This window comes from Saimiri boliviensis, chromosome 1 (assembly GCF_048565385.1).
Source record: "Saimiri boliviensis isolate mSaiBol1 chromosome 1, mSaiBol1.pri, whole genome shotgun sequence".
Taxonomy (NCBI): Eukaryota; Metazoa; Chordata; class Mammalia; order Primates; family Cebidae; genus Saimiri; species Saimiri boliviensis.
The window spans coordinates 83,334,942-83,352,172 of NC_133449.1; the positions used below are offsets into that span (position 1 = coordinate 83,334,942).

Here is a 17,231-nt window from a genome sequence, read left to right on the forward strand (position 1 = left end):
TATGCCTCTCTTTGTTTCAATCTACTACAGGAGTCTCTGTCATTTAGTTGGCAAGCATAATCCATTTGCATTTATTAGGACTACTGCCATATTTGACATTTCAGTCAACTTATTTTCTATTTTCTTTTTTTTTTTTTTTTTGAGACGGAGTTTCACTCTTGTTACCCAGGCTGGAGTGCAATGGCACGATCTTGGCTCACCACAACCTCCGCCTCCTGGGTTCAGGCAATTCTTCTGCCTCAACTGCCTGAGTAGCTGGGATTACAGGCACATGCCACCATGCCCCCAGCTAATGTTTTGTATTTTTAGTAAAGACAGGGTTTCACCATGTTGACCAGGATGGTCTCGATCTCTTGACCTCGTGATCCACCCGCCTTGGCCTCCCAAAGTGCTGGGATTACAGGCTTGAGCCACTGCGCCCGGCCTTATTTTCTATTTTCAATCATAATTAACAAAAACATGGAAAGTGGGGCCCCAAGAGCTAAACAATCAAGTCACACAGCTATGATGTTTTTATCATAATTTCTTTTTTTTTTTTTTTGAGATGGAGTTTCGCTCTTGTTGCCCAGGCTGGAGTGCAATGGTGCGATCTCGGCTCAACCACAACCTCCACCTCCTGGGTTCAGGCAATTCTCCTGCCTCAGCCTCCTGAGTAGCTGGGATTACAGGCACAAGCCACCATGCCCAGCTAATTTTTTGTATTTTTAGTAGAGATGGGGTTTCACCATGTTGATCAGGATGTTCTCAATCTCTCGACCTCGTGATCCACCCGCCTCGGCCTCCCAAAGTGCTGGGATTACAGGCTTGAGCCACTACGCCTGGCCAATCATAATTTCTTTCTTTCTTTTTTTTTTTTTTTTGAGACGGAGTTTCGCTCTTGTTACCAGGCTGGAGTGCAATGGCGCGATCTCAGCTCACCGCAACCTCCGCCTCCTGGGTTCAGGCAATTCTCCTGCCTCAGCCTCCTAAGTAGCTGGGATTACAGGCACGCGCCACCACGCCCAGCTAGTTTTTTGTATTTTTTTTTTAGTAGAGACGGGGTTTCACCATGTTGACCAGGATGGTCTCGATCTCTCGACCTCGTGATCCACCCGTCTCGGCCTCCCAAAGTGCTGGGATTACAGGCTTGAGCCACCACACCCGGCCTCATAATTTCTTTATCACTACTGAATCTTGTACCATAAGAACACAATCAAGAAAATGAAGAAACCAAGAGGACTTGAACCAAGTATGTACAACTCCAAATCCCATGCTTTAAATGTACAAAATGGCCTACCTTCTAAGGCAAGAACCCCTTAATGGTGGTCCATGTCAGAAAAATATCAAAAAGACTCAAGGTTCTTAAATAAATGAGGAAATGAATTCCCCCATCAAAGTCTAATTATGGCCTAGGGCAGTTACCCAACCAGCCAGGTCTCCTAGCTTGTACATACACAATGGGGTGATATTGCCCCCAAAAGGAATGAAAATTCATTTTGGGTATGAGGCAAAAAATTGTATTCTTTTTCATGTAAGCATAGATATACAATGTAACCACAGCATTAAAATTTCATGGGTGAGCAATTAGGAGAAAAAAATGTCACACTGGGTGCAGTGGCTCATACCTGTAATCCCAGTGATTTGGGGAGGCCTAGGCAGGAGGAACGCTTGGGGCCATAAGTTCGAGACCAGCCTGGGCAACAAAGTGAGCCCCTGTCTCTACAAAAAAATTAAAAACTAGTCAAGTGTGATGGCACATGTTTGTAGTCCCAGTCACTCAGCGGGCTGAGCCTGGGAGACTGAGGCTGCAGTAAGCCGTGATTATGCCAAAGCGCTACAGTGTAGGTGGCAGAGCAAGACCCTGTCTCCAAAATAAATAATATAAAAAATTCCGACTGGAGGATGGGAATAATGAAAAAAAAAATGATGAGAAACACTATCCAAATAAAGAAAAAAAATGCTTATCTGCTTTTTTTTTTTTTTTAAGAAAAGATGGGGTTTCACCATGATGGCCAGGCTGGTCTTGAACACCTGACCTCAGGTGATCCACCCACCTCGGCCTCCCTAAGTGCTAGGATTACAGGTGTGAGCCACCATGCCCGGCCTGCTTATCTCCTTTAAATGAAGATGTAAACATCCAACAGTTTCACCTTGCCCACTGCCTAGACACAGCCTATTTAATAAGACAGGGGAATTGCAATGAAGTTATTCACATAGAGCTGGCTATGCAGGAGATCAGAGTTTTATTATTACTTAAATCAGCCTCCCCAAGAATTCAGGGATTGAAGTTTTTAAGGATAATTTGGTGGGGGGGGGGCAGTGAATCGGGAGTTCTGATTGGTGGGGCCAGAGAGGAATAGGGAATTGAAGCTGTCCTCTTGCATTTAGTCAGTTCCTGGGTGGGGGCCCCGGGACCAGATAAGCCAGTTCATCCACCTGTGTGGTGCCAGTGGATCCGTGGAGTACAGGGTCTGCAAAATGTCTCAGGCACTCACCTCACCTTTTGTGTTATCCCCAGGAGCACTTTGGGGAGGCTTATAATCTTGCAGCCTCCAGCAGCATGACTCCTAACCCATATTTTCTAATTTTGTGGCTAATTTGTTAGTTCTACAAAGGCAATCTAGTCCCCAGGCAAGAAGAGGGTTTTGTAATCATCTTTGTTTTAAAGTATAAACTAAGTTCCTCCCAAAGTTAGTTTGGCCTTTGCCCTGTTCTTAGGTTAGAGGCAAAATGGTGGTTAGCACAGATCTCTTTCACTGTCTCAGTTACAGTTTTGCATGGTGGTTTCAAACACTGTAAAAAGCCTCAGAAAGGTGAAGAACACATTTCTTTGTACTAAAAAATTAAGAATGTCACATATCATGGGTTCCATTCATTATGTCTCTGATGTAAAATCTCAGAGTGGCTACTCCCCACTAAAACCAACGCGTGTACTTTAGGGGAGCAGTGAAGATTTAGCCATCTTCTTCCTACAACATTCAAAGGCTAAAATGCCATTATGAACCTCCATTCCCAATATTCAGAGCTAAACCTCTTTCCTATACAGATGGAAGACACCACTGGAAGACGGTTCTAGCTTTATAAACAACACAGCCCAATAAACACCTTTTTTTTTTTTCCCCCGAGACGGGAGTTTCGCTCTTGTTACCCAGGCGGGAGTGCAATGGTGCGATCTCGGCTCACTGCAACCTCTGCCTCCTGGGTTCAGGCAATTCTCCTGCCTCAGCCTCCTGAGTAGCTGGGATTACAGGCACACGCCACCATGCCCAGCTAATTTTTTTATTTTTAGTAGACACGGGGTTTTACCATGTTGACCAGGATGGTCTTGATCTCTTGACCTCGTGATCCACCCGCCTCATCCTCCCAAAGTGCTGGGATTACAGGCTTGAGCCACCACACTCGGCCTTTTTTTTTTTTTCTTAATGGGCAAATTCAACCAGGCTCTACTCTTTGAAGGAGCAAAATTCACCCTACTATAATGGAAATTAATTGTTTTAAAAGATTTCACTAATGGGAAATACATTCTTATTTTAAAACATTCTGCCAAAAAGATCTCATCCCCATGGTTTAAGAACTTATCATTATTACAGGGTATAACCATGAATACACTCTACAACAAGAAACAGTATGGGAGAGAAACATGGCATCCCCCTCACCTTCCTCCACTTACAGAGCAAACGGTGCAAGGAACAGTGATATTGCAAATGGATTATTTGAGTCCCTGACAAGAAAATTCTTTATATGCTGCATAGAAATGTATCCTTCTTTACTATTTGTACATTAAAATTTTAAAGTACCTTACCTTACCTTCTCTGCTTATCTATGATACTTTCTATATTCTAAATATAATTTTGTAAGTTCTAACATTTTGAAAAATCAGCTGAATGTTAAAAGTAGATAAATCTAGAGAGAAAGGCTAAATTTTCCAACATTCATTTGTAAGTTTCAAAATCACCTAATTTGAACCAACTAAAATATTTTTTAAATCCTACCAAATAAATACACAGCTATTTTCATATATACGGCAGTTGAAGGCCATCCCTATTTCTGTTCCACATAGAGAAGAGCTATTAAAACTGAAATTAACTGATGTCTTCTAGTTGACTAAATTATTTAAAAAATAGAAATTATTAACTCAATACAGACCTAGCACCATGGTCTTATGGCTAATGTGGGGTTTCTAAGCCACTATAAATAACGATTTGCTTACATTTACTTCCAAATAGTTTAAAATTACATTAGAGTATTGTTCTAATGGTACTGCTGCCAAAATACCAATCCTGAATTTCAGTGAGTTTGGCATTTCACTGCCTTATTCCTTGAGAAATTTCTTAAGTCAGTATCACATGTGCCTAAACAACACAGGAACAATAAAGCACTTCTTATTTGTAAGTTGAATTCTCCTAGAGCAACACAATGCCAAAATCCTCTAAATCTCACAGGTGGAAATGCATATCTCAATTACCTGGAATGAGAATGAAAGAAATACGTAAAACTGCACTGAAAAGCAACACTATACTAAGTGATATGTGAGACACATATACCCCCCACCACAAGCTCTGCAAGGGCCAGCATCCTCCCCATTCTGTTCTGTTTTTGTTTTTTATTTTAAGACAGGGTTGCAGTCATGCCCAGTCTAGAGTGCAGTGGTACAATGTTGGCTCACTACAACCTCTGCCTCCATGGCCTCAGCCTCCTTAGTATCTGGGACCACTGGCACACACCACCACTCCTAGCTAATTTGTGTATCTTTTTTTAGAGGCAGGGTTTCCCTATGTTGCCTAGGCTGCTCTCCTGGGCTCAAGTCATCTGCCTGCCTCAGCCTCCCAGAGTGCTGGGATTATAGGCATAAGCCCCATGCCCAGCTTTAAACCACTAGTACCCAGCATAGCACCTAAGCCATAGCAGGAGCTCAAAAACAATTGTGAAATGCAACGCAGATGGTAGGAGCAGTGTTGCCACACAGTAATTAACTCTAAAACACAATGCTTCTTCCTACCTAAATAGTATGTACTTTGGATCCCAGTAAAATTCTCATTGTTAGACAGGAACAACCTTCTCTTTACTCAGATTCATTTATTTATAACTTTATAAGTTGTACATTTATTTTCAACTGTCACAAACCATGAGGGGTCATATTTGGATAGGATTACAGTAATCACTAATTTCACAGTCTCACAGGTATTTGGCTTTTAACATATTTATTTTAAACATAGATGATTTTAAGATCATTTCCCTGTGTAAAATATCCTAAATCCTAGACTGTCATGGTGACCTAAATTTCCAGAGATTTATACTGTATTAAATTTTCTCAAAGAGCTGTTCAAATAACTACCATTGCTTGCATTAACACTGCAGCAGTAAGCCTTTCCCCTCTGTATGCTTGGTAAACATTTCCCAAACTTACTTAGAAATCTGTAACCTTTCAAACAAACAAAATGAGTAAAGGTTAGCCTACGATACTTGAAAGGAAGAGATGAGCAATTTTAGAAAAAAATATTCAAGTAACTACCCTTTTAACATGATCAAACCTCTATGAGAGGGGTCTGCAACCCCTGGGCCACATAGCAGAAGGTGAGCAGTGGACAAGCAGGCGTGGTACAGCTACTCTCCATCATTTGCATTACCTACTGTCTGAGCTCTGCCTCCTGTCGGATTCGTGGTGGCATCAGATTCTCATAGGAACGCAAAACCTACTGTGAACTGCATATGAGAAGGATCGAGGTTGTGCACTCTTCATGAGAATCTAATGCCTGATGATCTGTCACTGTCTCCCATCACCCCCAGTGGGACCGTCTAGTTGCAGAAAAACAAGCTCAGGGTTCCCACTGGTTCTACATCACGGTGAGTTGTAGAATTATTATTATTACTATTTTTGAGACAGAGTCTAGCTCTGTCACCCAAGTTGGAGTGCAGTGGCACGATCTTGGCTCACTGCAACCTCTGCCTCCCGGGTTCAGGAAGTTCTCCTGCCTCAGCCTCTGCAATCTCTAGCTGGGATTATAGACATGCACCACCACACCAGGCTAATTTTTGTATTTTTAGTAAAGACAGGGTTTCACCATGTTGGTCAGGCTGGTCTCGAACTCCTGACCTCAGTCAGGTGATTCACCCACTTCAGCCTCCCTAAATGCTGGACAGGTGTGAGCCACTACGTCTGGCCAAAATTATTCCATTATGTATTACAATGTAATAATAATAGAAATAAAGTGCACAATAAATGTATTGTGCTTGAATCATCCTGAAACCATCTCCATGACCTGTCACTGGAAAAACCATCTTCCATAAAAACCGGTCTCAGGTGCCAAAAAGGTTGGGGATCACTGCTCTATTACTAAAATTTGTTTAAACCTGATCAATCTGAAAAGAATTTCTTTTAAATGTTGTTTAACAATACAGTCTATACACTCTGGAATCCATTATAAGTCTGCACATGCCTGCTTAAAAGCTTATTTTCAAAGGTACTCAATATCAAGCTTGGTAACAAAAGTCAGTTAAAGTAAATGTGGATTCACTTTGGCTCTCTAGAATATCTAAACATGAGTATACAAGAAAAATGAGCCAGTGCCTAAAATATGTAAGTTTAGAACCACAAAGGAGATCTCTGATTTACAATGTATTATCATAGGTGACAGCCACAAGTTAAGTACGTCGACTGCAGGGCCAGACCCTAATCTAACTGAGCCAATCAGCCCAACACCCAGGCTGGGGATAACTCACCACACTTTCCAGAAAGTTACAGGATAACGCACAGCCTGTCCAAAGCTACATGGGCTTCCAATTCAAGTTTACTTGGCCCCCACTATTATTGCTTAAATGACTTCAAACTGAAAATAAGGTCTTAGCTGGTGAAATCTTCAATCAGGTATAAGAGCAAAAGGAATCAGCATTTCTGTGTTCTCCCAATAGGGGAAAAAACTTAGAAGAACAAGATCAGGGCATCCAGACCACTCTAAATTTCTTTAAAATCTCCCTGGTGATGTGATTTTTGAAACTGCATTTTTCAACTACTTATTTGACTAAAATCAAGCACATAACATCATCTCCTTGAAATATGTCACTAATAAACAAGTGTTCTACTTCCCAAAATATCTGCAATATAACAAGCACTTTGTTTTTCCTATCTCAAAATGCTTTCAAAGCACTTGCTTCTTTTGTCAAAATCAGCAACACAGAAGAATGAACCGGATGGCAGGACAATTTGGAACATTTGGAGGGAACAAAATTCTGTTAGTATTCTATGACTCTGCAAAGAGAGAAAAATCAGGGGCTGGGTACCCAGCAGTGGCTGGATTTTTAGTGGAGCCTGAGTATTATGGACCAAATTGTGCCCATCTTCCAAATTTGCATGTTGTAGGAGTAACCCCTACTTTGACTGTAATTTGGAGACAGAGCCTGTAGGGAGACAACTTAGGTTAAGTGCGGTCATAATAGTAGGGCCCTAATCCAACAGGACTGGTGCAGTTATTAGAAAAGGAACAAAGAGACGCTATGGTCCCTCTGTACCCACCCATTTGCACAAAGGAAAAAGGTCAGGTGAGGACACAGTGAGGCAGCGGCCATCTCCAAGCCAGGAAGAGAAGTCTCATCAGAAATCAACTGACAGCACTCTGATCTTGGACTTCTACCCCATAGAACAGTGAGAAAATGAATTTCGGCTGTTTAATCCATACAGTCTGTGGCATTCTGTTATGGGAGCCTGAGCAGATTAATACACCAAGTGAACCCTAAAGCTACCTTCTGCGCCATTAAACTCCAATCTCAATCCAAGGATCCTGTAATTAATGAAGGCTTTCTAATCTCATTAGCAATGGCACTGCTAACTCTCAATATCTTGTCATTTTAAAGATAAGGACAGTGGATAAATGAGAACCAGATCAGCCTAAACTTTACTTTCTCGGGAGAGACTCATCTGAAGCCCCCAGTCCCAGCCCAGGGTCTCTCCCGTTCTATGTTCTTATTGGTCTGTACTTTTTTTCTCAGAATGCACTATGATGGTGTTCAAATAATTACCTGTGTAATTATTTGTTAAATGACTATCTTGCCTGAAACTATACTGTACTCTTCATGAACTATTAGGTATTTCTCCCTTTTTCATCAATGTATCCCTAAATATAGCACCTAGCTCACAGAGCATAATAGATAAATGTTTAATGAATACACTTTATAATTAAAATTTTCTCAGCTTTGAGGAGTCTTAGAAGCACTTTCCCTATCAATTCCTCTACTTTCAAGAAGAAAAATTTAGTTCATCCAGTGGTAAATTTTTCAAAATGTAAACAATAAGTAGTAAACAAACAAACAAACAGATAAACTCTTACAGATTGAGTCATCTACATTTTAAAATTATATTTACATGATAATTTTTAAGTTTTCTCACTGACCAAATAGCTTCAAAAGCAACTTCAAATTTCTAAGACAAATTTTCGTTGCTTGCTGAGCAGCCATGCTCAAGGATGCCGGCTCTGGGGCAGGTCCACGGCCTGGCCAGCCCTTTCCTCACCACCTCCAAAAGCACATGCAGCACAGGGAAGGGCCCAGGGCCGAGAGGGGATTCAAATTGTTCAAGCACACATACAGTACTGGATTCAGATTATTTTTAAAAAGTACTCAACGTTAGAAGAGATAAAAGCTGACAAGAATTCAAGGAATATGTGGCAACCTCAATGTGAAGCAACAGCAGAAGACAGATTGTTAGACACCAAGGAAGGAAAGGAAGCTTCATTGTTAGACACCAAGTTAAATCACCCCAAGTACTGACCAAGCCAAGAGTCTCCAGAAGGGGCAGCCAGGCTGTAAGACACCTAGAAGACCCAGCCTAGGACCTAGGACCCCTGGGTAAAAGTCTAGGAGAGAGACACCTGGCAGGCATCTGCAGGCAGCTTCAGGAGCCCCCTGGGAGCACTGGCACAGACTGCCCAACAGGCAGGGAGCAACTACTTCAGAGTGGCTCGGGGCTAGGAGGCACTTTCTAACAACTAGAGCTCTCCAAAAATGCACAGAGTAGAGAGGTATTCAATTTGTTGTTGTTTTTGTTGTTGTTTTCACAGCAAGCACTAAACAACGTTTAAATAATTACCTGTTAAATGACGATCTTGCCGCAAAGTATACTGTACTGTCTATATATTCAACAGGATAGCTACCGAAAAGACTGCGGACTGTGGGAAGCCAGGATGCACATATTCCAAGATCTCGTCCAACTAACAGGCTGTTAATAATCTATGATTTGGTTACCCACAAAGTATTCACACTATTCTTGTGATCCAATACAATGTAGTAATACTGAAATATGCAGAACTTGGTTCCCAAGGTGTGCAAGACACTCTCTCTTCAATGAGGCTAAGATATTTCAAAATAATGTTTTTTCCATCCCTATGTTTAACTGAATGTCTACTGCTTTAATTGTAACCATTCTTTGTTTGGGGTATTTTCATATTAAGAAAATATCTGCACTCTCTTTATAAACAAAGTATTCTTCTACAAACATTTATACACATTTTCATTAGGTTTCACAATCCCACTGAAAATAATGAGCAAAAAGTTCTCAAAACAGTTTCTGCATTCTGATGAAAACATTCATTTTAAGTACACCACTGGAAATATTTGTCATCAAGCTGATTATTTTATTTGGGAATTTTACACTTTTTAAAATATTATAAGGTGCCAAGTAAAACATTTGCTTATTAAAATTTTTTTAAATTAAATAATACAGTCATCTGTCAGCACCCATGGGCGACTGGTTCCAGGACCTCTTATGAATACCGAAATCCATGGATGCTCAGTTCCTTTACATAAAATGGTGTAGTATTTGTATATAATCTACACACAACCTCCCATATACTTTAAATCACCTGATAGATTACTTATATTCCCAATACAATGCCTACACATCACCTCATTCACATGGATTCAATGCACTATTCAGCATGCAGGAAATCTAACTTCTGCTTTTTGGAACTTTGTGGAATTTTTTTTCCCAAATATTTTCTATCCACGGTTGGTTGAATTCACTGATGCAGAACCCATGGATATAGGGGTCAATTGTACTGTTTATGCTGGTATGACTTCTCAGTCACCCAAGGAATATCACCGAGTCTAGGATTTTATCCTTCGAAAAAGAAGGAAACGTTCCTACTACCTAAATAGATATGAAAATCCAAAAGGTTTTTATTTAAGAAAGTCATAGAACATCAGAATGTAAAACAGCTGTGCTTTGCAAGTCCTTTGTTTACACAAACCTCTCTCTGCCTCTTCGGGTTGGAAGCAGGGGAGGTGGAGGCACCTCAGAAAGTAGTTTTCCTAATGAATTACTCCCTTGCTGTTCTCCTTATCAAATATTTGCTTTAGACCGGGCGCGGTGGGTCACGCCTGTAATCCCAGCACTTTGGGAGGTTGAGGTGGGTGGATTGCGAGGTCAAGAGATCGAGAGCATCTTGCTCAAAAAGGTGAAACCCTGTCTCTACTAAAAATACAAAAATTAGTCGGGCATGGTGGTGCACGCCTGTAGTCCCAGCTACTCGGGAGGCTGAGGCAGGAGAATTGCCTGAACCCAGGAGGCTGGAGGTTGCGGTGAGCCGAGATCGCGCCATTGCACTCCAGCCTGGGTAACAGGAGCGAAACTCCGTCTCAAAAAAAAAAAAAAAAAACAAGTATTTGCTTTAATGGAGGAGATTTGAACAAGTCAGTCCCACTTGCTGCACTTAAAAATCAAGGCACACATGTCCAGCATTAGTCATATTGTAACACTTTTTTTTTTTTTTTTTTTTTTTTTGAGACGGAGTTTCACTCTTGTTACCCAGGCTGGAGTGCAATGGCGCAATCTCGGCTCACCGCAACCTCCACCTCCTGGGTTCAGACAATTCTCCTGCCTCAACCTCCTGAGTAGCTGGGATTACAGGCACGCACCACCATGCCCAGCTAATGTTTTGTATTTTTAGTAGAGATGGGGTTTCACCATGTTGACCAGGATGGTCTTGATCTCTTGACCTTGTGATCCACCTGCCTTGGCCTCCCAAAGTGCTGGGATTACAGGCTTGAGCCACCGTGCCCGGCCAACACATTCTTATATAGTTGGGGGAATATACTCGGAAGAGGAGTTGGTGATGAACCGAAACAAGCAATCAAGGTACTACACCTGAAGACTGCAGAATATGGTTTCTTATGGCTGTTCTAATGCAGTTCCTAGAAATGTCTATTTTTTATAGATAGATTATTATAGCACCAAAATGTTTCCCCCCACCCCAAGAAAGTGAACTAATACATTCAGAAGTGTCAAGAAAATATGGGAAAGCCATTCATTGTAACCACACTCAGCTACTGAGTGATGAATAGTTAGGTATTTAGCAGTTTCTCAGCCAGAAGTTAGTTGGTTTTGCTTTTTGGCAATGGGTATATGTTTTTAATACTGCTGTGTTACTCAAAAAGAGTTGACGTATTCAAAGACTAGAAAGGAAAGGCCTGTTTTGAAACCAGTGATGAGAGCATGGATCAAAATAATGACCTACAAGGATGGTCACTTTGATGCTCACGAAGGCTTCTCATTTCTAATCCTTGGACACTTTTAAATTCTGCTACAGCCCTCAGATTCTCAAGAGTGTAGATGTTGGGTGAGGCAGCCAGTGTCAAAGAGATTTCTCTGAAGAGCATCTTGTTCCCACACTGGGCCTTCAGGAGGGGAGACAAGTAGGGGGCATTTTTCCCTTAGCTTGCTCTGACTACAAAAGCACTAACCAGATGAGCAATGAGACCTCCCCCACACTATGCCTAGTCCTCCATGAGCAGGAAGGCAGCCATTGGCTCACAGAGTGTGCTGAAAGATGGGCCAAGTTCCCATGAGTGTTCCTATCTCCATGTGGAACATGCAGAGAAGTTGAGCACAATATATCAGCATGGAGACACCAGTGACCAGTGTCTTGGGGCAGGTGTGCAGTGGATGACCAAAAATAAGCTCAGCAGATTAAGCTCCACACAACAAAAGGATCAAACACACACACACACACACACACACACACAGAGGGATCACCAAATGGAAGGCTAAGAAAGTACCCAGTTGTAAAATCCAGTGTGATTACTATGCCAGAAAAGCTGCCAGGCCACACAGGCAGCTCTCGTCTTTTCTCATGACCACAGAGGGAACATGGCAGCCATCTCATGTGCATTCTTCTCTGAGGTACCCTGGCTGATTAGCTCTCTGAGTCTGTGCAGAGCTCATTCCTGACACTTAACGAGGGCAGAGCCAACAAACACTGGCCCTCTTCAACCAGACTGCTCACCACTCACACAATCTCCAGGAACCTCCATCTAGAAGCTCCAGAAGGTTCCTGCTTAACAGGATTTACAAAAAAGGGATGACAAAGTCCTTTCCCCTTGATTTCAGTATCCATTCCAGAGACAAAGAGAAACAAACAGCGAAGGCAGAGTTTACTCTTGGTTTTGCCCTTAAATTTTCCATGAACACATCTCTGTCTGACTTCAGGGTAAGTCCATTAATCTTTCTTGATGTATAAGAATCTTGCAGGAAAATCAGGGAGGGAGCTGTCACCCATACACACACAGCCCCACTTCAAAGTGTATTATCTGAAGTGAGTATTTATTTCTCTTCCTCTAAATGGCAGAAGGTATCTTCTTCTGTTGCCAGAAATAGACAGTTGTGTCAGGAGCAGCCATCCCTGATGTAAACCAATCGTTCACAGAGGAGGGGCTGGGCAGGTAAAGTGGTCAAAGATGACCACTCTGACAGCCTGGCCATCCCCACAGCACTAAACAGATGCCAGCTGCCCATTACAGGCTACATTCCTGAGGTCCTGTGACCGGCTCCTGAGAAGACTAACAAACCTTCCCATCAGCTTCCAGATGAGAACAAGGGTGAGGCTGTTGGGGGTAGAAAGCAGAAAATCACCAGCTCCCCAATCAGAACCACAGTCTTACTCTTGGTAGGGGTAAGGTATCATTTCAGAGGCCAGCATGTTTGGGGAAGAAATCAGTAAATTACTCGACTGATGTCCTGAAAAGAAAAATACACATACTCTCTCTTAGAGTTTAACATTTGGAGGGTGATGCTGTCACACTATAAGAATAAAGGGCAGGTATGGAAAAGAACCAAAGCTCCTTAATCCAGTCTTGCTTTACTGTGCAAATGTTTCCTATCAAATATTCCAAAAGATGCTAATGATCACCTCCAACAGGAATTTTCAGGGAGCTGCAAATACTTATCAAAATGTGATCTAGCTTTTCTCACGAAGTCTCTACACACACTAATTGCTCCATGTCCTAGCTTCCACTTCTCACAACTCCCCAGGTCCCTACCTTTGCACTCTCCTCTACTCAGAGAGGCTCCATCCCCAGGCAGGGGTGGTAACTCTCTAGTGCAGTGCCCAGTGCCAGCAAAGGGCATCCAGGTACCACCTCCCATCAACCTGACCCATCATGTCAAGGAGCACTGAGCAGAAAGGTGAGCAAGTAACAAGACAAAGGTTCCAAAACACAAAGAGCTGGAACTGACCAATTCAGAACCTACCAAGTTCATCCGCTCTTTCTGGATGCCACAAACCTGCATCTGGCTGTCCAGCCAGGTTAGCATTTAACTGGTTTAAATTATCCTTAATGAATATATACAACATTAGAAATGATCAGTTATCCCTAATACTATACCTAAATAATATATAGTATTCCCTAAAAGGGAGAAGGAGGGTTTCTACAATATGCAGAGGTGATCAGCTATTCAAGAAGCCCATTTGTAATGTAGAGCAACTGGTCTGAGATTTGCAAGTCACATTTAGCTAATTACAAACCTATTTGTTTCTAACGGAATAAAAAAAAAAAAGCCTCAAAGGCAGTTTCTCATGCCTCTGCTCGTTCACGTGGGAGAAGGAAGGGCAATTTCTACTTGGGTGAAGGTGACAGGAAGATGAGGGCTCCTCTCTTCCGCCTCACTGGGGACCCTAGAGTCCTGTCTTCTGCAGCTGCCTAGCCTGACTGTTGACAGGGCAGTCCAGCAGCCTCGAAAGAAGATCACAAGAGATCTGTAATCAGAGAATCTGACGTCCCTTCCAGAAATCAGCCATTCCTTATTTGGGTCAGTCCCAACAGGGGACTTAGGACCAATCACCTATCTGCTCAGGGCCTCAATTTCCTTGTCTATAAAGAGAGGACCAGACAGGAACAGTGTTCCTGGCTGCACATCACAGTCACTTGTGGGGATACTGTGATTTAATTAGGCTGGCTCAGGTATGCGTGAGCATCACAATCTTTAAAATGTGCAACCAGCCAGGCGCAGTGGCTCATGCATATAATCCCAGCACTCTGGGAGGCCACGGCAGGCAGATCCTTTGAGCCCAGGAGTTCGAGATGAGCCTGGGCAAGATGGCAAAACTCCAGATATACAAAAAATACAAAAATTTTCTGGGCCTGGTGGCATGCATCTGTAGTCCTAGCTACTACAGGAGGCTGAAGTGGGTGGATCCCTTAAGCCTGGGCCTGGAAGGCAGAGGTTATAGTAAGCCATGATTTCACCACTGCACTCCAGCCTGGGCAACAGAGAGAGACCCTGTCCCAAAACAAAACAAACAAAAAATAAAATATGCAGCGAAGGGTTGAAAACTACTAACCAGCTAGAGCCCTTTGTAGTTTAAACAAAAAACTTTATAAACCTTAAATACCAATAAAATGATCAGCACACACACCCCAGCCCTCCTTAGCATGATGGACTGACGTGAAAAAAACAGAATAAATCTTTCAAAGGAAAGGATATCTCCAGCAGCCTGGTCCTAAGAACAGCTAAAGCCCACAGAGTCTTCAGCCTATCTAAGTGATCTAGAAGTTTCCGGTGGGCTCTAAAATGTTGTTCTATTTGAGATTTAGATTTTCTTTCCTCTGTTGCCTGAAACATGAGTCTTACAATAAAATATCTCAAACATAAATTTTGCGGTTATTTAAAATAAGCCATCACCTAACAAATGTGACTACTTGCCATTGTTTTTTCTTTCAAAGAAATAGCCTAAAACATTTGTTCATTCCTTCACTTTTAGATTACAGAGCATGGAAAAACACAAAACAAATCCTAAGAAATGAACAATTAATATAACAGAAAGTAAAAAGAATTGTAATACCAAGATGCAGAAGATTTTAGTAGATTACAAATCACAGGAAAACACAAAACAAATCCTAAGAAATGAACAATTAACATAGCAAAAAGTAAAAGAATTATAATACCAAGACGCCAAAAATACTGATTACATTTCAATGACCATTTGCACCTTCATCTGGAAAACACATTCTCCACTGGAAAGTACCCAACTTAACAGCTGCATTGCTTTTTCAACTTTCACAAACACTGGAAAAGTTAGCCAAAACTCTGTGTTGGCTGACTTCCAGAGTTTTATTATTATGTACTATTAGTTCATAGTGAGAAACATGGGCTAAAGGAAGGGGAAAAGCGAAGTAATGACAGGGGCTTCGAAATCATGTGCAGATGTGAAGGTTTCTGAAGCTTTATCTGCCAGAAAATGTCTTCCATATTACTTCTATTACCTGTCGTTTTTACTAATTTAATCAGGTAATTACCAATGTTGTGTTTTAAGGACATCATTTACAGACTTAACTGTGAAACCATTATTCTTCTGTCAGTGGCTGGGGTGCGCTGACTTTTTAATGTTTTTCATATGTAAACCAAACTGGTGGATTCTCTCCCCTTTGCTCCACATTTTAGCAAGTGCTGAAAGCAAATCAACAGGCAAACAACCGGTCACCTTCCTCCATTATGTCCATTTCTTATCCAATCAATTATGGCTCCAAAGCCTCTAGCTTTTAGTACTACATGAATGCTGGGGCTGAAATATTTATTTTTTAAGGCTTACACAAACCAAACAGGTGGTAAGGTCTAAGCACAGACTTTTCAATCTCATGAACCAGCAAAGTTAAACAAAAAAACGGAGGTAGCAACATGAGTTTCCAACTTTTCCTTAGTTAAATAAGGAGAAAAAAATTAAAACAAATACAAAAAAGAACTACTAATATTTCCACTACTTTATGAAGACAAGTCAAAATAGGCCAAGGATTACCATGATCATCTGCAAACTGAAAGATCTATCCCTTCCAGAAGTGGGCAAATGGCAACCCTACCTGAAGGCTTCTGCAGAGGGTGGTGAGGGCCCCTGGACACACCTGGGCTCCACCGGTGCAAAGGAAATAACATGAGCTAACAGGAGATGAAGGGTGAAGTCCCAGCCAGCTGACTAGGGCAAACACAAAATCTCTCTGGGTTTCTCTGTCTACATCTACACCTTTACCCTACATTTAAACTCCCTTCCTAAAGTCCCATAACCACTAGGTGAAAAGCACTGCGGGACTATTACCCTTTTATTAGGATGAACCAAGTCTCTATGCACCATCACATGTACCTCTAGCACCCAACACAGCACTTGGCATAAAGTACAGGCTCCAGACCTATTTATCAAATAAAAAACTTTTCTGCTCTCCCCAGTATTTAAGGGGTCTTTAAGAAAACTGCTTTGATAATAAATACATGGGAGCTTCTTGAAAGAAAATATAGTATGGATCTGGCTTTAATTTTTAACTTCAGGGATGTAAGTAGTTGTATTATTTAAGAAACACTGATACAGCTTTTACTATGTGCCAAGTCTAAGCCCTTAACAAATATTAACTCATTTAATCCTCAAAATAACTTTTTTGAGGTAGTCCCTACTATTATCTTTTTATCACTTTACAAATGAGAAAACTGTGGCACAGAGTTAAGGAACGTTGTCCAATGTCACAGAGGTAAATGATAGTGAAGTTGAGATTTGAACCCAAGTTGTCTAGCTTCTAAGTCTATCCTCTGCTGTCTAACATAGTCATCACAAGCCATGTGTGGCTATTTAAATTGAATTTAAATTAAAGAAATTTTTTTTTCTTTGAGACAGAGTCTTGCTCTGTTGCCCAAGATGGGATACAGCAGCACAACCTCAGCTCACCGCAACCTCCACCTCCCTGATTCAAATAATTTTCCTGCCTCAGCCTCCCAAGTAACTGGAATTACAGGCATGTGTCATCACGCCCAGCTAATTTTTTCTATTTTTAGTAGAGATGGGGTTTCACCATGTTGGCCAGGATAGTCTCGATCTCCTGACCTCATGATCTGCCTGCCTTGGCCTCCCAAACTGCTGGGATTACAGGGATGAGCCACCACACCCTGCCAAATTAAAGAAAATTTAAAATTCACAACAGCCACATGTGCTCAGAAGCCACACACAGGG

General features: G+C 41.7%; 1 protein-coding gene across 4 annotated transcripts in view; it reads right to left on the reverse strand.

Moving 5' to 3' along the window:
- SPTBN1 (spectrin beta, non-erythrocytic 1) overlaps positions 1-17,231 on the reverse strand; it is a 218,642-nt gene that overhangs the window by 160,354 nt on the left and 41,057 nt on the right. The gene's annotated exons all lie outside the window — the stretch shown is intronic.